The 23716-nt window shown below is 54.3% G+C and overlaps 1 long non-coding RNA gene across 2 annotated transcripts; it reads right to left on the bottom strand.

Moving 5' to 3' along the window:
* Window positions 1-10278: 10278 nt before the first annotated feature.
* Window positions 10279-13063, bottom strand: LOC109446020 (uncharacterized). Of its 2 annotated transcripts, none has more exons than XR_012496125.1 (4): window positions 12878-13063; window positions 12292-12391; window positions 10747-10835; window positions 10279-10446 (listed from the first exon to the last, which is right to left on the bottom strand). It is a non-coding gene; the product is annotated as an uncharacterized LOC109446020 (long non-coding RNA). The 2 variants fall into 2 exon arrangements; XR_002137125.2 differs by having other exon boundaries at window positions 12323-12391.
* Window positions 13064-23716: the final 10653 nt, after the last annotated feature.

Raw genomic sequence — 23716 nt, 5'->3', positions numbered from 1 at the left:
TCAGTGGTAAATGCCGTGATGAGGGGAGCACAGGGCAGCTGCCTCTGCTGAGGCTGGGGTTTTCTCCTCCAGAAAACCAGCCAGATTTCCTCCGGCCCAGAGGGCAAGGCCCTAGCCAGGGTACGCAGGCTGACTATCAACGGTAAACTGTGCCCACACCTTGGTTCTATTCCTTCTCCTTCATTCATTCACAAAACACATTTATTGAGCATCTACTGCATACCAGGCTCTGTGCTGGCCCCGTGGGCAAGACAAACAACGTTCCTGACTCAGGAAACCCATGTCTTGGTGAGGGGGTACAGATGGGGCTCGTTTCACAGGTGTGTGACCCCTGCAGTCAGTGGCACCGGGGCCCCTCGCCTCGAAGTGCCCTGCACTGGGTTTAACGCTCTGCCGTTGTCATCTCAAAATTCTTAATTGATTTTGAACAAGGGCGCTGAGTTTTCATTTTGCCCTGGGCCCTAGCAAATTGTGTAACTGGTCCTGGACACAGACATTAAACTGTGGCAAATGCTGGGCTGGGGCCACATGGAGGGCTGGCAGGAGGGTCCAGGAGGGTTTCTCAGAGGCAGTAACAGATTGGCCTAGAGCAGGCTTTGTCCTGACCCCAAGTCCCCATCATGGGTCCCCAGGTGACTCCGGGCAGTTCCCTGGCAGCTAGGTCAATGCCAAGCAAGAAGTCAGGACCAGCAAAGCTGCAAAAGGACTTTAATATACCCCTGCGTGTCTGCATTGCCTAGGTGATGTATGCATGCGTGCGTACATGCAGGTGTCAGCAGGCACAAGCCGGAAACCAGGGAGAAGACAGCCCCTTCCAGCCCCCCCACCCGGCCCTGGTCCCTCCCACTAGGTAACTCCCTTTCTGGGCACGTTCCAGAGATGTTCAGTGCACACGTGGATGTACGTCCACGTGTGCCTTTTTATAGTGGAATGTCTGTGTTATACACTCTTCTGTGTACTTAGTGTCCTCACTTCACAACCTCACTGGGAGATCACAGAAGGCCCTTTCAAGGTCATTTATGCAGGCCATGAACAGTCGCCCACGCACGGTGCCTGACCTTGGCATTGCATGGTCCAAGGTGCACAACATACACCCGGGCTCCCCCACAGCCTCTCTCCTGTCCTAACTGCAAGGACTGCTGTGGAGGAAGCCAAAGGTCCCTCCCGTGAAGGAGGTACTGTGATCATCCCTAATTCCACGTGAGGCTCAGAGACGTACAACCACCATCCCAGGTCACATAACCAAACCCAGATTGGAACCTGCGAAGAAGCTGCAATACCTCTAAAGAGTAGGTTCACATCCCAGGGAGAACTGCCCCTTGCAATATACTCACAAACTCCTGAGGCCAGATGGGGAAGCAGGTGAGAATCGGGCAAAAGACCTTTCTAGCCTGACAGAGCCACCAGGATGGAGCTGGCAGGAGTCCCAGCAAGGCCTGGAGGGTGGGGCTAGGCCAGGTGGTCCGCTGGGGTGGGCAGGGCAGGTGTGGGCGCCTAGCCTTCTCGGCCCCAGCTGCACTGAGGTTTCTGGCACTCCCCTCAGTGGCTCGTGCCTGTCACTAGGGAGGGCTGGCATCAGCTGGTTGAATGTGCCTGGGGCTGTGATTCAGTATTTGGGTTCAAAGTGTTATTTTTATTGTGTTTTGTTTATTCAAACTCTGCCTTTGAAATCTGTTTTCAAGCCTCCCCATCCCAGAGAAGGGAGCTGGTTTGGATACAATTGTGTGGTGCGGTATCAGCCTTAAAAATAATTCCCTTGAGTTGGGGGCTCATTGTCCCTGAGCACACGTGGCCCCCATGTGGGGTGTCCGTGGTGGGTCTGCAGGACAGCCGACACCACCTGCCTTGGCAGAGCCAGGGGTAGGCAACAGGCAGCCCTTCAAAAGTGGTGCGGAACTAAGCTTGAACACGGCACCTGGAGCTGCTGCCGCTGAGCTCCCGGATGGCTCAGTTGGTTGGAGCGCGTCCTCTCAACCACAAGGTTGTAGGTTCGACTCCTGCAAAGGATGGTGGGCTGCGCCCCCTGCAACTAACAACGGCAACTGGACCTGGAGAGCTGTGCCCTCCACAACTAAGACTGAAAGGACAACAACTTGACTTGGAAAAGTCCTGGAAGTACACACTGTTCCCCAATAAAGTCCTGTTCCCCTTCCCCAATAAAAATCTTTAAAAAAAAAAAAATTACAGCTACTGTTTAAAAAAAAGTGTTAAAAAAAAATAAAATATGTGGAGATGGACTCTCCAAGCACTGGGGCGCCATCACTACTGGCTCAAGGAGGCTCAGCTTTGGGGGTCAGGAGGCCCTGTGACGAACGCTAAGGACGCTAAGAACCTTCTCTGTTCAGAAAAATTCTGGGAGCAACTAGGATCTTCTGAGACCCATCCACAGAGCCCTCCCTCCAATTTAGAGCTTCTTCCTGAAGGAACCCTGCAGACAGCCTTTTTGGAATAATAATCAGAGTAGCTAAAATTGAGCACTTTGTTTCAGGGGCTGTACTGTGGGGTTTCTGGAATTAACTCATTTACTCAGCGTAACTGAGGCACAGAGAAGTTGGGTCACTCACCCAAGGTCACACAGCTGGTAAGTGGCTAAGCCAGGATCAGAGCCCAGTTTGCTCAGTCCAAACTCCTAACATGAAATATGCACACGCACACACTCACAGTTGCACACTCATGGTCCCTGGCCCCTGAGTAAACCTGTGGGTTAGGCCCCGGGAGTGCCCCAGTTAAGTGCCAGGGCTTGGGGTCTGGCTCAGTGGGGTGACAGGTCCAGTCCTTGGTGATGGTCTGATGAGAGCCAGCTGGGGATTCCTCTGGCCAGGGCCAGCACAGGGGCTCTGCTATCAGGGGAGCTGATATTATTGTGAGGGAAGGAACAGAATGGGGGTTCCCACAGTGTAGTCACCCCTTGCAGTGACTCCTTCCCTTCCTCCTCCCCTTCCTCCTACCCCCCAATTTCCTTCTCCTTCCTTTCTTACCCTTCTCCTTCCTCCTTCCCTTCCCTCCCTTCCTACCGTCCCCTCCCTTTACCCAGCCCCTCTCCCTCCCTTTCCCTCCTCTCCCTTCACACAGACAAGCCTAAGGCATGCTCGTCCCCATAGCAGCTGTGCCTTCTTAGGTAGAAACAGCCCAACCCAGTACACAGCGCACATCTGAGCAACCCAGCCCAGGTCTGGGGAGCCACTGGTTCCCCCGGGCTTGCTGTTTGCATGTTGGCTAAGCCCAGAGACCAAGACCAGTCCGGGGCCTCTTGCCACCCCAGCTCCTTCCCCAGTGCAGGGAGGACAATCAATGGCCTCAAAGGCCTTCCAGGCTGGGATTTCCAGCATTTGTGGAATTAAGACCCTAAAACTATTTTCAAACAGCTTTTGGTGGTTTAATGGACTTGAGGGTAAATCTAACTTGGAAATGTTTTTCTTTTGATCTCTCTCCTTTTATTTGTTTGTTTGTTTAATATTTTAGTAGCTCAACAGGACAGGGTTTATAGATGCTCCCTCCTCGCTCCTGCTCCCAGCTAGGGTCTCCTGAGGTTTGAAGTCCTGTGTGCCTGTGAGGTGGTCACTGCAGGCTAGATACACGGTTGCCAGCCCTGACTCCCCCTGCTTGCCTCCTCTCCCCGCACCCGGCACTGATCTGGCCTAGGCAGGCTCTTGCTCTGGCAGCCCCAAGATCTGCCCCCTCTGCCTCCTCCTTCTCTCCTCCTCCCTCCATTCTTCCTTTCACTTTGCAGCAGGTTTCTGGCTTCTTTACTTTCCTGAGTCAAACTCCTTCATACCGCAGGGCCTTTGCACATGCTTTGCCCTCTGCCTGAAATGCTCTTCCCACCAGCTTCATTGACTCCTACTTAACATCAAGTCTCAGCTTAGATGTCCCCTCCTCAAGGAAGCCCTTCTGGATCAGAACTGAATAATGGTTACATTACTGGCATGCAGACTCAGCAGACCCTGAGCTCCAGGAGCACAGGGACTGAACAGGCCCCAATGCAGAATCTCCCACACTGCAGGCCCTCAATAAATGTTAGGCAAGGGGGCAGGATCCTCTCTGTGCAAATCTCCCTGCAGTGTACTGTGCCTCAGTTTCCTCGCCTATAAGATGAGGGGGTGGGGGACACGTGTGCACTTGCCATGGGATGATTCTCTGGTGCTCCCTCTGGGTTTCTGGCAAGGATCACACTCATTTCACGGTATTTGACTTCCTTGATTATCTGATTTTCCAGGGAGGAATTTTAAATTGCTGGGTTCGTGTGGCATCTGCCTGATACCCAGGCACCCGTCCCATCCCAACAGCCTGAGTGCACCTTGCATCCTGGGGAGACCCATTAAAACTGCCCCCTCTTGGCCGATAAGGCTCCCCCGCTACACACACACACACACACACACACACACACACACACACAGAAATCCTGCAAGGGCTCTGTAACTGTGCGTCGCTGGTGGTGTACTGTTCTCTGTGGCCAAAGCTATCACTGGGGCTCAGGAGCCAGGCAGGCTGGGTTCAAATTCCGACTTGGTCACTTCCTGGGAAACTGAGGCCTGCCATTCGCTTCTCCGTGCCTCCGTCCAGGCTGTATAATGGGCACAATAACAGCACCTCCCAGCCGGGTGCCTGTGTTGGCCCGGAAGCTTCCCTGCATGGGCTCTGGAGCTCAGGCGCCTGCCCTCCCCATCCCAGGGGAACTGGCTAAGCCTCCAGTCTCTGGAGCCAACAAACCAAGGTCAATATCCAGCTCTGTTACTTAGCTGGCTGTGTGAGCTTGTAGTGCCTCAGATTCCCCAGCTATAAAATGGGGGTGATAGGTACCCCTGCCTCTTACAGTGGCTGCCCCCCCCCCAGTGCCATATCAGTATCTGTTTTCACTATTTCCAGCCTGGCCTCCCCCCCCCCCCACGTCACAATTGTCTTCTGATCGATATGGGAACAGCAGGCAGGAACAGGCCCTGGAAAGAATGCACCGGAACCTCGTGCATCCTCTCCAGCAGGGACTCCGGTCCCACGTTGCCAGCTGTGTAACTTGGGGTGAGTCCCCTCGCTGAGCTTCAGGCTGCTCACCTGAGAAAGGAGTCCAAATTCCACCACACAGGGCACTGTGCGGCTCATGTGGGACAGTGTGTGGCTAGCTATAGCAAGGTGGTCACGGTCATTTTTACTGTCGTTGTGGTATCAGAAAGTAGAGCCAGTTCCCTCCACCCTGATTTTACCGATGGGGAAGCAGGAAGGATGTGTTCAGTCTCAACAGCGGGGAAGGACATCTAACGTCCCTTCTAAGTAGCTGAGGCCCACAGAGGGGAAGGCAGGACAATGGGTCACACGGGAAGGGGGGGGCATAGAGTCTCTTGGACACACCGGAGCCTCTGAGACTACCCTCCCGTGGGATGGGTGGGGGTTAAGGAGCAGATACCCAAGGTGAGCCCTGGCTCCCCGATCAGATCTCAGGGGTCCAAACGCCAGGGAATCTTCCCGAATGCCTCTCCCAAGGAGCGCCGTTTCCCAAGAAGGCCCTGAGCCAGGGATTCCTGGGTAGGGAGGAAGGCAATAAAGGCACAGAGAAGGGCATTGACGGGCCTGAGGTCACACAGCCCAGCGGCGCTGCCTTGTGGCCCCCCCGGTCCCTGCCTTCCCGGGCAGCTCAGTCCTGCAGAGACTTGCGGGGCCTCCTGGAGGTCTCGGCTCGGCAGAGCTGCGGGATGAAAGGGGGATCCGATCTCCGAAAGCCGCTTCCCTCCACGGCTCGCCAGCCCCTTCCGTTAAAGGATCAGGCTGGGGCGCGGGGCTTTGATGTTTGCGCAGCGGCCGGCTCCAGAGGGCTGGGGAACCTCGCGGAGGCGGACTTGAAAGGGCAGCCGCCGGCCGTCTAGCCTTCCGGGACCCGCCCGGAGAAGGGGAGGAGGCAGGGAGGTGTGCGTAGGGTCCCAGCCCCGCCCAAGGAGCAAGGAAGCAGGTTGTCCTCGGCGTTCCAGGCCCTGCGGCGGCGGCTGTGGCTCCGCCACCCGTTGCCAGTGGATCCTTGGACCAGACAGGTTAATTGTGGTGCCCAGGTATGGTCTTCTGTCGCGCCCTAGCACATGCTGTTCCTTCTGCCTGGAATGCCCATCTTTTCCTCCTGGCCTGAACCCAGCTCCTCTTTGTCTGCATCTCTTCCTTGGGCCTTCCTTGGAAACCCCTCCCCTCATCCCTTTCCCAGGTGCCTGGACAGCTGTGAGTGGGTGCTCTGCCAACAGGGAGGACTTTTCAACAATAGTCACAATAAGACTAGCCTTTGGGGCCAGCCAGTCCTAGGGGTCCACTGAGAGCATCCCAGGCTTCTAGAGTACATCACAGGTTCTTGGGGTACCATAGCCTCAGATCACAAAGCAGGGTGAGCCTTTTCCCTACCTCCAGCCCACACCTTGCTGTCACTGTGCAGGACCCCCAGCTGTTGCCTCAGGTGGTGGGCCCAACCGCTGCCAGCCCTGGGAAAGCCCAGCCACTGATTCCCCTGCCCAAGTCCCATGATGCTCTGCAGCAGCCTCCTTGAACCCCTCCTCTGCCAGCCAGCTGATTTCCCAGCCTTGTCCAGCACCGCAGAGCAGCAGGCGGGGGACACAGTTTTAGTTCCGAGTTGCAGTTAGGGGCACTGAGGTCCACAGAGGGATCTGAGTTCCAGAGCTAGTGGGACAGAGCTAGCAGTGTTTGGCCTCAAGACAGCCCGCTCCCCTCCCATTCAGGCTAGATTCAAACCTAGGAATCTGTTCAACCAAAGCCTCCTGGGAGGGCGAAGGGGAGCAGGCGTACTTCTGGGGGGCTTCCATATATTAAACACAGGAGAAAACTGGTCCCAAGCCTCAAGGTAGGTTCCGATGTTACGTCTCAGGAACTGATGTTTTTGATGCACACATACCGCTCCATACAGCTGGTTGTACGTGCACGCAAATCTAAGAGCAGCCCAGAAACTGCCTCATCCTGCCTCCCCAGGAGGGGAAGAGGGAAGCGTGAGGGTGGTGGGTGGGATGTAGGGGGTGGTAGTGATGCGGGGATGGACATGCCGCCTGCAGGAACTGCGGCCTGGGTGGGCAAAATCAGATGTGCGCTTCAGCCCCACCCCCAGCGCCAGCTTTCCTGTGGCTTCTCCCGCAGGGTATTGGGTATTCTCTCTGCAGCTCCCTACCACCACTCCCAATGCCCCCACCCCACCCCACCCCACTCTCTGCTCTTCAGCAGGCAGAGAGGGGAGGGGAGAGGGAATGGAGGGCTCTCCCTGGGGGCAGCAGGCAGGAGACCTGACCCCCCTGGGCCAAGATTCTCAGCCTGTTTTCTCATCACCCTGGAAGGCTGAACTAATTCTCCTTCTTCTTTCCTTTAATAAATGTTTACTGAGCACCTGCTATGTGCCAACCCTGTGCTAAGTGTGCAGATACCTCTGTGGACAGGATAGTCATCATTTAGTGGGGGAAACAGACACAAGTCCAATAGACCCATAAACAGGGCCTATCCTGGAACTCCAGGCAGCTCAGAGAAAAGGCTCTAACCCAGCCACAGGAAGCAGGGAAGGCGTCCTGGAGGAAGCCGCATGGACGAATTGAAAACAAAGGCCAGGGTGAGGAGAGTGAGCAGTGGGAGGGGAAGAGTGTGGAGGCAGAAGAGTGAGTGGGCTGGATTGTGTGAGTGGAAAAGCAAGGATGGAAAAGCAAGTTGGTGTGGCAGAGGCCTGGGGCAGCAGGGGTCTGGATAGAGCCCTGGTTGAGCAGGGCATTGCAGGACCTTGGAACCCACAGAATGCAAGAAGCCAGGATGTCCCCACTCCCAGGTTGAGAGAACTCAATGGGTGAGACCCAGAGAAGGGGAAGGATTAAGTTGGGGTTAGAAGAAAACCCCAGACTGGATTTCTGGCCTCACCTGGAATGGACTGGCCAGAGGCTGAAATGGAGAAACCCAAGCTCTGCTCTGAGGAGGTGTGGTGGGTGGGGCTGGCCCAAAAGTGGATGGTGAGTGGAAAGGGCCTGTGACCCACTCTCCTTTTCTTCTCATTACCTTAATCAAATTCCTGTGACACTCAGGACACAATCTAAATGGTCTCTCTACTGTGAAGACTTCCCAGAACACCCCCTCCCTCTATAATTTCAAGATCTTTAGAAAGATCTCAAACAGTGATCTTCATTGAACACCTACTATGTGTCAGGTACTTGCTGAGCACTTTGCCTCAGAGAGAGAAATAGCTCCTACACTTGGAAGAGGCAGGGCTAGACTAGGGGCCTAGGACCACCTACCCGACCCAGGCTCTGCATGCAGGGCTGGGCTGCCTCCCTCTGTGCCATGCTCATCCCTGTTCCTCCTACCTGCCAGATCTCAGCTGGGCTGTCCCTTCCTCCAAGAGACCCTCCCATGGACTGTCCTCTGAGTCGGTCAGCACCTCCTCCACTCCCCATCATGTTCTTCACCCCCTCATTTCGTTTCCTTCAGAGCTCTTTTCACAACTGCAGTGTTCTTTATTTACGTGATTACAGACTCTCTCTCTCCCCAAGAAGACTGAGGTTCCCAGAAGGCAGGGACTGTGCGTCTTGCTCACAGCTGTGTCCCTGTGTTAAAAAGGATTTGGTTGTGCTTCAAACATGGCCGACTTCAAATAACAGTGGTTTAAACAAGAAAAGGGCTTATTTCTTGCTGAAGAAATACAGCAGTCAGGGTTGATATGGAGTTCCATGGCTGTTGGGAACCAGAACTCCTAATGTCTAGTTGCTCTCCATCCTCAACATGTGGCTTCTACTTCACAGTGCACAATGGCTGCTCCAGCTCCAGCCTCCATGCTCACATTCTGGTCAGCAGAAAGGAGAGAAAAAGGGAGAAAGCATCCCCTCTGTCCTTTAAGGAAATTCCCAGGAAGTGATACAAACCACTTCTGCCAACATTCGATTGGCCAGAACTTAGTCACATGGCCATGTCTAGCTGCAAGAGAAGCTGGGAAATGTAGTCTCTAGGCCAGGCAGCCATGTGCCCAGCTAAGGATTGAGGGTTGCTAGTCTTATGAAACAGGAGAGAAGAGACCTAGCAGCCTGCGTCACAGTCTCCACCTCCTGAATAATAATAATAATAATAATAATAATAATAATAATGATAAATAGTAGCAGTAGTAGTAATAATAGTAATAGCTGACATGTATTTAGTACTTTAATTTGTAGTCATTCATTTAATCCTTACAATAACCCTTAAGGTAGGGAAACTGAGGGACAGGATTGGTCGAATCACCTGCCCAGGCCACTCAGCTAGGAAGTAGCAGAGCTAGGATTTAGACCTAGAGCCATCTGGCTCCTGGGCTGACATGTCTCTACTTCTCTGCAGTGCCCGCTAAATTGCTGTGGAATGAATAACTGACCCAACTGAATTTGCTTTTGTCCCCAGGTGCCCCATCAATTGACTGGGTGCCCCTCAATGTGGCTTCCTCTCCTGCCCTTGGGTTGGGCTGGGCTGGGCCTCTAGGACTGAGCTTGGCCTGAAGCTAGGGGACTCAGAGGCCAGCTCCTGGAAGGGGCAGGGGATTTTGCCACTGGGAGGGGAAGAAGGGTAGGAGCAGTTCCAGAGAACCAGGGGGGAAGGGGACGTGGAGGCAGACTCAGGCTTCCTTCAAAAACTGGGACTGAATCAGTGTGAAATGAAGACCTTTTCAGGGCAGTGTGGAGCCTGTGGGGGCTCTACCCACGCTTCTAGCTGCTGGGGAGCCCTGATCCTGATGGGGGGCAAGGAGGAGAAACTAGGGATGGAGTAGGCTCTTGCCTGGCCCCACAGGAGTCCAGGGATGTTAGCTAGCCGGCCTCCAACGCTCTCCCTTGGAACGCTCTCTCTGCTAAGGAACTCTTCTGAGGACATTTTCCTACTCAATCTACCTGGGTTTGGTGCCGAGAGGAGGCCATAAGCACCACGGAAAGGCCTGGCCACCAGCCTTGTGGCAGCATCCCTCAAGGAGAGAGGCCCTGACAACGAGAGGGTGCCAGTATCTCCCCATCTGGGCCCACTTGGAGGCCAATCATTCACCTGCCAGCCCCCACCTCCATTCACCACAGGCTTCCCAGCTGCGCTCTGGACCCTGCTTCTCACCCGTGTACCCAATTCCTTTCCCCTCAGTGTGTGTGTGTGGGGGGTCATGACTTTTTCTGTGCCACAGACCACGGACCACTGTAGCATTTGGTGACACCTTCATACCCTGTCTTGTGTGTAAATGCATAACAAATACATAGGATTACACCGGAAGCCAGTGAATTTGAAACAAAGCTAACAAGAGTTTTTTTAAACCACATTTGTGATGTCATAATGAGCATGATTCTTTATTAAGCATTACCAAGATCTAGCAGCAAGTCTAAAATGAAGGAAATGTTGAGGAGTCTATATGCACTTTGACGTGATCTGCAGAGATCAGTGATTTCTTCTGGGAACAGAGCTGCAGGTGGGCCCGCTGCTGGGGGTGCCAGTGCCTTGTCCCTGAAAGAAAGGCTAAACTGTGGTTAGAGGGGAGGGAAAACGAAGATGTCATTTTTTCCCCATCCAAGTTCACAAACGCCCTGAATTCTATCCATGCCACACTTTCTCTGCTCCTGTGATTTGGGTACAGACATTATACCCACCAAGCATGGAGTTCTGGGAGGGCCAGGAAGGGAGCTTGGGGCGGGGCTGAGGGAAGGGCCAGTAGGAAGGGGCAGGAGTCCTGGACTCCAGGTAGAATCACCGGGCCCCAGTAACCAATGAAATGGGGGAATTGAGGAGTGGGAGTAGCCAACTTACTCGCTGGTTTCTCCAGCCTGGGGTCCTGATGGAAGATGGAGGTGAGGAAGAGGGCAGATGATGAGTGTATCAGCCCCTACTGGATCTAGCTCGGGGAGATAGAGCCGGTCAGTCAGCTCTTGATTGGCTGTGCTGTGGTAACAACCAGCCTCCACATCGCTGTGTCCCATAACCACAAAGATCTACTTCTCGCTCAGGTTAGAGGTCAGCTGGGCTGCAGGAGAACAGCAGCTCCACTTGATGTCACCTCCCTCCAGGATCCAGGCAGAGAGGTTGCTGCTTTCATGGTAGAGTGAAGGCCCCAGGAAGGCCCACGGCTGGCTATCTCACAGGTTTGTATCCAGCATCCTGGGCCATTCTTAATACGCAGTATGTGTTCAACAACTTGCATTTAAACTCCACATGACCCAAGAGGAGGCTCCATGAACACGATGTTGAATGAATGAATGAATGAGTAAATGAATGCACATGTCCGATGCATGAGCAAAGAGGCTGCAATCACTTGCCTGTGCACATGCGTACAATGCAGGAGGGGCAGCACGTGTGTTCCCGCAGTTAGTGATGGAGGGGTCAGCGATTTGGCCAAGGCTGTGTCTTGGAGGGGGCCTGGAGCAGGGGGAGGCCAGAGCACTCCACTCCCCACCCCAGTGCAGACAGTGGACTTACTGAGGTTGCTTTGTTGTTGGAGGGGGAGGGGAGAGTGGAGAGGGAAGGGGGAGGCGGAGGCCTGCAGTCTACAGCCTTTGGTGCTGACACATTCTGCTCCTTCCTTCCTCTCTGACCTTCCTGTGACCTCCATCACCCAGCCTGGGCCCCTCCACTGAATGGGGGAAGGGGCAGAGACCTCCCAGTATAGTCAGTATCTCATCCAGCTGTGCTTCTGCCCCCCACCCCCAGTGCACCATCCCTTCAGCTCCTGCCTGGGCCCTGGGGGACCCCACCTCCCCCATCAGGCCCAGGAGTGCAAGCACTGGCTCCAGTGGCAGGTGGGACAAGGGCCTGGCCTGGCAGCCTGCCCTGTCTCTCACGCAGGCCTGGGTGAGGCAGGGCACTCCCCTTCTCTGCCCCATCTATGAAATGGCACAACGGCACTTCCCTGCAGCCTTGTAGCAGTTAATGAGATCATGGTTACAGAAGGCTTGACACTATGTGTGGCAATGGAAAATGCTCAGTCAGTATAATTTTGTCATCCTTATCATCATGTCTCTCCCTCCCTGTCCTCCTTCCTGTGTTTGGGACCATGCAAGCTTGCCCCACCGCCACCGCAGGTCCAGTCCCCAGCCTCTGGCACAGCACCTGGCATCTAGCAGGTGCTCAATAAATGTTTTTCGAATGAATGAACCAGCAGAGTTACTGGGGGGTAAAGCCCTTTCTCTCTCTGGGCCTCAGTTTCTTCACATGTGAAACTGCGTGTCCACAAACTAGGAATGTCTGAGGTCCCTTCCACTCTGAAATCAGGACTGGACGTTATTGTCATTGCTGGGCTGTGTCAATTTTTAAAATATATATATATTCAGGCCATAACACATCCCTAGGTCCTCTCACCTGGACAGAAGCCAACCTCTCGCTTTCCTACCTGCTTCTGTGCTTTGACCCTATTCTCCATCACACAGAGCGGGTGTAGAGGTCTTCAAAACACAGATCTCTGTGGGATAAAAACAGAGTTTTTAACGTGGCTCACAGGGTCCTGCATGGCTCAGCCATTGGGAGCCTTTCCAGCCTCTTCCAGAAGTCTCCACCAGATCCAGTGCACAGGCCTCTCTCTGCCCCTCTCTTCCCTATGTCCCTCCCTGTAGAGGCCCTTTGCACATGCTGTTCCCTCAAGCTGCAATGCTGTTCCCTCCCTCCTCACCTGGGTAACTCCTACTTATTCTCCAGATCTCAGCTGTAGGGCCACTCTCTCTGGGAAGCCTTCCCCAACCTCTCCTTGGACTGGGTTAAGTCACCCCATTATTGACTGCCATATCCCTGTGCCTCTCTCCCCAGTGTCTGGGCCTAGGTTCCTCATATGTGGAGTGGAGGCAATACAGGTCCTCACTGCAGGGGGCATGAGTCAGCCACACCATCTGTGTGCAGTTCCTGGCCTGGTGCTCAGCACAGTGTCCTGCGGGGAGGTGGGGGGAACACTCACCTGGGCAACAGGGCACAGGGAGGGAAGGGATGTGGCCTTCAGGGGGCACCCCCAAAGCCGCTCTGCAGCTGGTCTTCAGCAGGCATTAGGAAATGTGGTAGACAGCCTCAGAGTGGCTGCCAAAAAAGGGTGAGCATTGAGAGTGTGTGTGTGTGTGTGTGTGTGTGTGTGTGGGTGTGTGTGTGTGTGTGTGTCTGGCAAGAAAGAGCCTTCAGAGGAAGGGAATGTGCTGGAAAAGCCCAGCCCAGCAGGAGCAGTGAAGCAGAGGCCCAGAGGCAGGGAGCTTGGAAAGGAAGTGTGAAAGAAGAGGTGGGCCTGGATGGATGGAAGGAGGGGCTTCCAAACCTGGGAAAGGAGACTGAGGAATTCTGGACCCAAACGTCTGAAGACTCACTTGGTTCCCTAGCATTCCTAGTGTCAAGGGCTAGCACTCTACCTCTCCAAGACCCCTGTTTGAATTGGGCTCTGTCTCTTACAAGCTGTTTGATCCTGATGAGTCCTTTGCCTCTCGAAGCCTCAGTTTCTTCGGTTGTAAAATGGGCATGATAACATATTAGTCTGCTAGGGCCGCCATAACAAAGTCCCACAGACTGAGTAGCTTAAACAACAGAAATTTATTTTCTCACAGTTCTGCAGGCTAGAAATCCAAGATCAAGGTGTTTCCACGTTTGGTTTCTTTTGAGGCCTCTCTTCCTGGCTTGTAGGTGGACATGTTCTCCCTGTGTCTTCACGTGGTCCCTCCTCTTGTGTGTCTATTCGTATGTCCTAATTTCTTCTTATAATGACACCAGTCATACTGGTAGGGACCACTCTAATGACCTCATTTAACCTTAATCACCTCTTTAAAGACCCTATGTCCAAATACAGTCACAGTCTGAGGTACAGGGCGTTAGGACTTCAACATGTAAATTTGGGGAGACACAATTCAGCCCCTAACATCTGTTTTCCTTTCCCTGAAAGCAGGCTACACTAAAGGCTGATGTACGTGTGGTTTGTTTGGGAGGATATTCCCAGGGGCAAGAGTGAGGGATGGGGGAGGAGGGAGAACGAAGCAGGAGAGGAAAGCGCCAACACAAACACACATTATTGATGGAAGTCTGGGTGCCCAATCCCCTGAGATTGTCTGAGATTCCTTATGAAATGCATCTCAGGACTATCTGCCCAGGGGAAGAAAGGGGAGGCACCAATCCTGTGGCTGTGTCTCCCCTGGGTCAAGGGTTGATCTGTAGGATGTTACAGGTGAGCATGCGTTGTTGGTGGATGGGTTCCTGGGGCATCAGAGAAGCCCCAGGGCAGGAAGCGCGTCGCAGCCTGCAGGCCCAGGGTGCTGCACTGGCGGCCAGCTGCCTGGAGCTAGCCAAAGCCTGCTATGGCTGTTCACTGCAGCGAGGCCTAGATTAAGAGGCATAGCCAAGAGGTGTGAAAGAATGCGTGAGAGATGTTCAGTACAATCTGCCCCTTGCAGCACTCAGCTCGGCCCCTGGCCTCCACTGGGTCCAGTCCATTAGAGTCCTCTTCAAGGCTGGCCATCTGCAGTCCTTGCAAAGACGTTACATGAGATGATTACAGAGGCGAACTATAGGCCCTGCAGCCCCATCTGAAGTGGACTGCCCACACCCGAACAGTAACTCCTTTCTGCCTGCTGCTTCCTGGCATAAGGATCCCCCAAATGGTCATATGGCAGTCACAGCTTTGAATTCAGTGGAACCTATACTGTCCTGGGGAATCTGGACTTCTTATTTGACAAAACCTAAGGATACAGGGACGAGATACACAAATTCACAAGTGGGGCACTGGAAGTGATGGGGAGAAGCGCGATCCTATTTCCATAACTTATTCCTGGACTGTATGGCCCAGTTCCTAGGGACACAGCACCACTGGCTGGACAGGGGGTCAGAACACCAAAGCACAGAGAGGGCAAGGGGCCTGACTAGGCCACCCAGTGGGCCTGAGTCCAGTCTTGACTCCCAATCTAGTACTCCTTTAATCAAAAACCCCGAGAGAAAATGTGGGGGTCGTGGGGAGGAGAGGATGGGAGAGGTAGGGACCTTATGCCCACTCCCTCCAGAGTGTCTCGCATATAGTAGGCACTTACTATAATATAAATATTTGCTGAATGACAATGAATGTCTGGACAGGTGGATGGATAGACAAACGGACAAACAGGAGGGTGAGATCTAGCTCCAGATTGTTCCAAATCTCAGCCACCCAGTCCAGTCCTTCCCTCCTCTTCCCACCCCATTTGGTTGCTAGCAATCTTGCTCCTATTTCTGCCAGTCATTGTTCCTCCCCTCCCCATTCCCCCCTGTGATTGACAGAACCTCACCAGCAGCTCCACTTTCCCGATGAGAAAACTGAAGCAGGGGAGAGTGCTGAGGTTTGCTCAGCCCCAGAATGTCCCCCTCCCCAGCCTTGGGCCCCTACCCCTGCCTGGTTCACCATCACCAGGGTCAGATGTGTGTGTGGTGTGTGTGTGTGTGTGTGTGTGTGTGTGTGTGGTGTCTGTTCAGCAGATTGGGTTCCCTGAGACCCCACCAGTCACTCTGAGTCTTCCCAAAGATTTGCTAACACAAACCGTAAAGCTCCACGGAAACTCCCGCTGCTGTGGATGCAGGACCCGGGAGCCCACCTCTGTCCTCCACACGTCCTGTGGCCTTGGGCAGGCCCCTGCCCCGCTCTGAGCCTCAGTGACCCAGCTGCGGCAGGCTGGCTACCTGAATCCCTTCTGATACTGACCCTGACCCTCCAGGACTCCTTGACCATCAGAGCTTGCCCTTCCTTCCCTGCAGCCCCTTTCTCTCTGGACCCCCTTCCTCTCTGGACCCCCTTCAGCCCCCACTATGGCCTCTCTCTGGCCTTCTATGGTCTCCCCCTACCCCACTTCTTGCCTTCTCCCTCCTCTTTCTCCCCCTCCTCCTGCCCACCCTCAGAGAATGCCAAGTCTGCAGGTTTCCCGCGACCTTGAGCAGCCAGTAGGTTGGAAGCATAGCTGGCAGCTCAGAGCTTTATAAAGGGCCCTCTCCCGATGAGGTCCTGGGGGACTGCACGGCCTTTGCACCCCCTCTCTCCCCACACCCTGTTCCACTTGCCTGCTTTAGTTGGCTCCCTGGCATTTCTCATCTTCTCACAACTTACTTCACTTATGTATTATGTTTATTGTCCACCCCCTCATTAGAATGTCAGTTCTGCAAGCGTAAGGGTTTCTGCTGTGATCGCTGCTCTGTCCCCCAGGCCTGGAACAGTGCCTGGACTGGAGGTGCTCAGGGAGTAACTGATGGATGAAGATTTCCTCTGCTCTCTAATGACAGCCACCATTTACGAACACCTACACGTGCACCACCTCACTGTCTCAGATCAACAGGTCTGCATGCCCAGGGCTAGGCCAGGCCCTGTGGGAAGATGGGGTAACTGAGGCTCGGATAGGGCAGGAAGGGAAGAACGAGTCCAAGGTCACGCAGCCACAATTGGTGGAGATTGGATTCGAATCTAAGCGTCCAGGAGCCCGCGCTCTTAACCCTTCCTCCCGGTAGCCAGGGATGGGCCACGCGCAACGCAAGCCAGCCTGGGAAAACCGAGGGGGAGGGACCAGTCCGCCCAGGGGCCTTCAGCCACGCCCCTACTTGTGGAATGGAGAAACTGAGGCACCCCACTTCCTCATATTCCCTGGAAGCCTCCTTCCCAGACCGGAGTCAGTCGGGGAACCGACCTGCACCCCCTCCCCGGCCCTGTCCCTCCACCGCCCCAGGCCGGAGGCGGAGCTTCGCCTGCGCCTACTGGGAGGGGGGAGGGAGAGAAAAATGAGTTTTCCTGCCGCCCGGTGGCGGTGTCAATTGATCCGGCGCGGGCGGGGGCCGCGTGCCGGGCTGGGGGCCTCGCTCGCAGCTGCCGGCGCACAATTATCGGGAAAAAACTGGGGCGGCTGCTGCGGTGAAATTAGTTATCGATCCCTCGGCGGGGCCGCGGGGCCGCGCTCGGCGCTGACGGCTGCAGACCCAGGCCGAGCCCCGCCGGGCGGGGAGGGGTGCAGCGGGGGGAGGCGGGCTCTCCCTACTGCCCCCCGCCGTCCTCCACCTCCTCCAGCTCGCCCCTCCGCACCGCGCCCTCCCTGTCTCTCAGCTCTCTCCTCTCCCATTCATTCTGCCGCTCTATCGACCCACAGTCGACCCCGCGCGCACCCGCGTCCCCTCCCACTCGCCCTCTTCTCCCCAGCTCTGGCCCCGGCGCTGGTTGCCCCGCTTCCGGGCCTGGCACCGGGCGCGCCACACGGCGCGGGGATGCCCCGGGGGGAGCCCGCGAACTGGTAGGGAGGAAGGACAAACGCCAGGCGGCAGGGATGGCTCCCACCTAGAGAGGGCAGCGGGTGCTGGGGTGGGAGCCAGCCCTGCGGAGTCCTGCTGCTTGGGAAAGTGCGTGACCTCTCTGAGCCTCAGTTTCCTCATCTATAAATGGGGTAGTTCCTATGTCTTGCTTGGGGAGAGGATGAAACGAGAGAGTTTATGAGAAGTGCCTGCGCTCGTTGCTACCCAAAGCACGTTGGGGGTTTATTTCGTGTTTATACCACCGATTCTTCCCAGCGTCTCTATATGTGTCATGTCCCCATTTTATAGATGATTAAACTAACTTTAGAGAAGGGAGATGATTTGTCCATGGTCACGCAGCAGGAGAGTGGCCCCATGACTCCAGAAGCCAGCTCTCAGAGGGGAGATTGGAGGGAGTCTCTCAGTGGGGTGCTGACATCCCAGAGCCGGTTAGGGGTGTGGTCAGGAAGGAAGGGGGATCAGATCAGGGCCCCAGGGACTGCCTGGCTCAGGGCAGCTTGGCTCTGCAGCCTCCAGGGTGGAGGGAAAGGGGGAGGGGAAGGAAGTCCTCTCCCTGCCCAACACTAGACTTGCGGTGTGTGCCTGGGGCTCCAGGCTGGCGAGCAGGGGACCTGAGTTCTAATCCGATCCCTCCACTCACCAGCATGTCAACTGGGGCAAGTCCCTGTCCCTCCCCAGGCCTTCTACAAAGAGGGGTTGTATCTTTTGTCCCCCAAGGCTGCTTCCTGCTCACCCACCTTCTCTCTGCTGTCCCCTCCCCCACTTGCCTGCCAGCCACAGTCTCATTCATCTCTCTAGCACCTCTCCACTGAACACCTACTGTGTGCCAGGAACTGTGCTGGATGCAGAGGACACAACAGAGAACAAGACAGTCCCTTTGTCTGCCCTAGGGACAGGCTAGTTATCAAGCAAATCATTACACAGTCATTCATGTAGGATACCTGTGGTAAGTTCAAGGGACTGTGACAGGTTATGGATGGGGCTGGGGGTGGGTGGTAGTTGGGCATCAGAGAAAACTTCCCAGAAGAGATGACCTTTGAGCCGAAACTGAAGGTGGAGTGAGAGTGGGCAAAGGCAGAGGAGATCAGCCCACCCAGTGGGGGCAGCATGGGCCAAGGCTGGAGTCCAAAAGGAACTTGGAATGTTAGAGAAACTGGGAAAGGCCAGTGTGCTGGAGGGCAGGAGAGGAGGGTGAGGTCGGCAGGGTCAGGCCAAGGAGGGTCTGCGAGGTTAGGCCCCCATGAAAGAAGGGGAACACAGGAGAGCTTTAAGCAGGGGAATGGCAGGATCAAGTTCGGCCTTGCAGCTGGAAGCCTGGCATGCAGAAATCCTGCACTGGAAGTTCTGTTCTTAGCCTCTCCGAGCCTCAGTTTCCTCATCTGTAAAATGGAGATAATGATTTCCACCACTATAGGGGTGTGGGCTTTGGAGTGGATCAACCCTCGACTCAAGTCTTCCCTGGAAGTTGAGGGGACCTTGGGTGGTGTCAACAATGGCTCAATCAAAAGGGCAGGCCAGCATAGAATCTTGGGGTCTCTGTACTCTCCTTTCCCAGCTTTCTGGCTTCCCAAATGGGGCTCCAGAGGGAGTGCTCAAGATCTGGAACAAGCCTGCAGTTAGGCGTTTATAAGCATGCAGGTCTCTATGTGGACGTGTGTATCTGCATGGGCTTCTTTGTATGTGTGCACTGTGTACATGGGCAGGGGTGCATATATTGCAGAGTCTGCACTGTGTGTGAGCAGCTCTGTGTATGCCTAACTATGGACGTGTTCATATGCATGGGTGCATTTATGTACATGTGCGTCTTTGTGTGTATTTGTACATGCACCTCGCATGTGCCTGTGTATATCTGATTGTACTTGGTTTTCAGGGCACACCTGTGTGTGGGGGTGACCATCCCTGTGAATGCTTGTAAGTACATGGAATAGGCATCTCTGTGGGTGCATGGAATTGCACGGATGTGTATGAAATGGCTCTGATATTTACCTCTGATATACATTCGCATTCTGGGTACATAATGTGTGCACGCTGGCAGACATGGGTACATACGTGGTGCACGTACTCACCTTTGTGGTTTGTGTTTGTGTTTGTACCCTTTGTGTTTGTGTCTGCCTGTGTGTAATTCCTCTGCACACATGCACACCAGCTCAGGTAGCTATTCCCGACGACACACACATTTCTAAGGCTGCTTACGTTTGTGCCTGTGTCTGTGTTTGCCTCCATGCACATGCTGAGCACACATGCAGGTGCCCTGGGGTGTGTAATCCCACACTCGGGGAGCACAGCACACTGCTGTGGGGAGGAGGGTGCTTCCCCATGTTTTAGCAGTGTGCTGAGGACAGAGCCAGGGTGGGGTTTGACTGCTGCTTCTGAGGTAGAGGATGCTGAAGAGGGAGGCAGAAGCCAGCCAGGACCGCCCAGCTGGCCCCAACCTGCACCCAGCTGGGGTCCAAGGAAATGGCCTCCTCTCTGCTCCCCCATGCCTCCAGGGCTGGCTGGGGGTGGGGGCCAGGGACAGCAGGTGGCCTTGGGGAGCCAGCAGAGGCCTCCCCCTGGCACCTGGCCAAGGGAGGCTCTCCTGAGCCTCTGAGCTTACAGAGGCATGCGGCCGTCTGCCATATCCCTGCTCCAGGCCTCTCACACCTGCGCCCCAGCCTCTCCACTCAGAGCCTGGGCTCCAGTGGCAGTCTGTGTGTGAGGCCTAGCTCCTCTCGACTTTCTTTCCATCTTACAGGCCTGGCTTCAAGGCCCAGGCGGGGCACGGGCCTGGACTCTTTTCCTAGGTAGCTGGAGCTGCCTGCCGAGGCAGGACGCAGGAAGACATCCTTCCTCAAGCTGCCCACCTGGGTACAGAAGAACAGCTCTCTCTCTCTCTCTCTCTCTCTCATTTTCTCTCCTCCATGATTCCTAACTTAAGCCTGTGATAACCTTCCACCCACCACAGCTTGCCTATCCCTGATCCCCACCCAACTCCCTCAGCCCCTGGTGGTTCTAGCATCCTGGTTCCTGGGACAACTTTTCTGTTTAGGGCTTTGGGGCCTCCCAGAGTGCTGCTCTCTCCATTCAGAGTGTCCCTCAGGGCCCCACAAGGACCCCCGGCCAACACGCTGGCCTCCCTCTTTCTCTACCCTGTCATCCCCAGGGACCTTGGCTGGCCCCTGCACTGTGGTCCACCCTGGTCATTGCTGACATGGCCGCACCTCTGAGCTCTGGAACTCAGTCATCCCACCTCCTGCCCATCTAGGCCTCACTCGCCTGAGAAGCACCTTACCTTGTTGCCCTCTTCCAGCCCCTTCTGTCCCCATAGGTTCCACCTTCCCCAGGACTCCTCACATGTACCACTTTGTGCACAGTATCCTGAGATAGTCCCCCCTCCCACCCCCAAGCCACCCTCACCAGACTTCCCCTCAGAGTGAAAGCACTGCCACTCTCATCATGGCCACTCCACCCGGACACTGTATCCCTTCAGTTCCCCTGCTCCTTCCCTGCCTGTCCCTTCTCCCAATGTGGCTCTTCTGGCTTTGCCTCTTGATGACCGGTGGTGTCCTGGAGCTGCCCCTGGCCCTCAGCTCTCCCCAGCAGTGCTCACCTCCTGGATTTCTTTCGCTAGTCCATTGCCTTCTGAATGCCAGACCCGTCATGTTTGCTGCCGTTGGACACCTCCACTGTGTCCCCGCAGCCCACACAGGTCCTTTCCACCCCAATCCCACCCTACCTGCCCCTCCTGCAGACCTCCCCCTTAGAAAATGGTCCCCAGTCATGGTCTCCTGGGCCAGAAGCTGGGACATCGCCCTTGCCTGCTTTTTCTTCCTCACCTTCTAGTCCAGTCAGTCACCAAGCATCTATGCTTGGGGGTCACTGAGCTTCTTGAATACAGCTTTCATTACGTTTGGAAAAATTTCAGCCATTATTTCTTCCAATACTTTTTCTGTTCCCTTCCTCCTTTCGTCTGGGACTCCAATTATCCATATATTAGGCTGCTTGGAATTATCCTACAGCTCACTGTTGCTCTTTCTTTCTTCTTTTGATTCTTTTTTCTCTGCGTTTCATTTTGGATAGTTTTTATTGCTATGTCTTCAAGTTCAGTGATCTTTTCTTCAGCCTTGTCTAATCGCTGTGCTTCCCATTCAGTGCATTTTCCATCTCAGACATTATCTTTTTTAACTCTTAAAAGTTCAATTTGGATCTTTTTTATATCTTCATTTCTAACATTTTGAAAATATAGAATACAGTTATGAAAATTGCTTTCGAATCTTTCTGCTGATTCTAACACCTGGGTCAGTTCTGGGTCAGTTTCCATGGATGAATTATTCTTTTCTTTATGGGTTGAGTTTTCCTGCTACTTTACATGCCTGGTCATTTTATGTGGATGCCAGACATTGTGGTTTGGGGATATTTTTGTAGTCTTATCAATCTGCTTGAGCTTTATTCTAGGAAGCAGCTAAATTACTTGGGCACCAATTGATCCTTTTGGGTCTTGTCCTATCATTTGTTATGTGGATTTTAAGCGATGCTCAGTCTAGGTTAATTACTCCCCCCTCTGAGGCAAAAACCTCTTGAATCCGTACCTACTGCCCTGTGAATTATGAGTTTTTAAGTCTGGGTGGTAGGAACAAACACTATTCCCAGTCCTGTGAAGCATCAGACGTTCTTCCCTCTAGTCCTTTCAGATGGTTCTTTCTTGAAAACAACTGTTTTATGTATTTTTTTTCCTGAAATTTTTGGTTTTTTCAAGTGGGGTAGTAAATCAGGTCTCTGTTATTCCTTCTTGGCCAGAAGTAGAAATCAGTTACCAAGTTTTGATAATTCCACTTCCTAATAACTCTTGAATCTATTAACTTCTCTCCCACCCCTGCCACCGATTCAGACTCCATTACCTCGTGCCTCTGTTCCATTCAAATCATTTTCCGTGCAGCAGCAGCCAGAGCGAACTTTCCACGTTGCCGCCTGGCCATGGTCCTCTCCAGCTTCAAATCTTTTGCTCCCCATTGTCTGAATTAATTTTAAACTCCTATCTGTGGCTCATCAGGTGTTGATACAGCCAACCAAACTGAACTGCCTGTAATTTTCCCAAGGGGTTATTCTGTCTGTGTGGCTTTTGCTGTTACTCCTGCCAGGAGCTCCTCCCCTGCCCCTTCTAGTTCTCCTCTAGGCCTCAACATAGGTGACAGCTATGAGGTTAGGGTGCCCTCCTCCCTCTCAGGTAGGGGAAGGCGCCCCTCTGCTTTGCGAGCCTACCCCTTAGCACAGATTGCTCTGGATTGTAGCTGCCTGGGATGGTTGTGTCCCCTAGGTTGGGCTGCCCTGATGGCAAGACCCTGGCCACTCATGCAGAGCCCTGCCTATCATATCCAATGAATGAATGAATGAATGAAGGATTGAGGAGGAGAGAAGAGAATAATGGACAGCAAGAAGGGCTGGCATGAAGGGGAGGGAGGCTGGGACAGTGGCTCAAGAGACTTGTAGCCTCCCCCTAGCCCTCTCCATTTGCTGTGTAATTTGGGGCCATCACAGCACACGATGAAATGGTCTCAGAGGACTTGCCTGGATCTGTGTCACGACATTCACCCATTTCCAAAGCATCATGGAATGAGTCACAGTCATGCTGAACCATCCTTCTGTTTGACTGATGGGGAAACCGAGGCCCAGTGGTCGGGGAGAACTGGACCCGGGGTCTCCCAGTGCATCAGTGACAGAGCCCAGCTCCAGGCCCACGTGCCGGCTCTCAGTTCTGCAATTCTGGGCTTTGGCAAGAGTGTGGAAAAAAGGGAGTCCCCAATATCCTGTAGGGGTGGCCTCATGGGCAGGCTGGGGCAGGCTGGGGCAACTGGGTTGGGGCCAGGACTTCTCCGTGTCTGAATCTCCAGGATTCAGAACTCACCAATAGGGAGGAGGAAAGGGGTCATTCTGAAGTGGTCACACATTCAACTGGGGAAGGACTTAGTAGGGAGGGTCAAGGTCAGCCCGAGGTCAGCCTCTGTCCAGCTTAATTATTCATTAACCAGGCAAGTCCAGGCACTGAGTTAATGACCAGCACAAGGTTGGGGAGGGGGCAAATTCCTCCCTGGAAGGTGGGCATGACCTACAAGGGCAAGGAAGTCTGTAAATGAGCAGTTGGTGGGAAAGCTCTTCATTCATTCTGGACTGTCAAGGATGGTCCAGAGTGGCCAGTGCTGTGGCAGGGCCAGGCCAGGGACCTGGGGGAGCACAGAGGAGACCCCCAGGCCAGCTGAGTGAAGTTGATGCAGCTCAGCTGCTGGAGACAGAGGAGACCTGCAGGTCTTCTGTGGCTGCACCACAACCTAGGTTGTGTGACGTGGCAGTGGGGCTTGCCAGGCTCTCAGCCCCACCCCCACACTACCTCAACCTCTGTAACACTCTCTGCCATCAGGGATGGTACCGGCAAGCCGACTTCTATCTTTGCCTTCCTGTCACAAAGAGTCTAAGCTGGGGATTCCTCCACTGGTCCGGCCACCCTGCCACCCCCATCCCCAGCACCTGGTCCCCAGACAATACTCAT

This window comes from Rhinolophus sinicus, linkage group LG04 (assembly GCF_036562045.2).
Source record: "Rhinolophus sinicus isolate RSC01 linkage group LG04, ASM3656204v1, whole genome shotgun sequence".
NCBI classification, from domain to species: Eukaryota; Metazoa; Chordata; class Mammalia; order Chiroptera; family Rhinolophidae; genus Rhinolophus; species Rhinolophus sinicus.
This window is presented reverse-complemented; position numbering and strand designations above follow the sequence as displayed.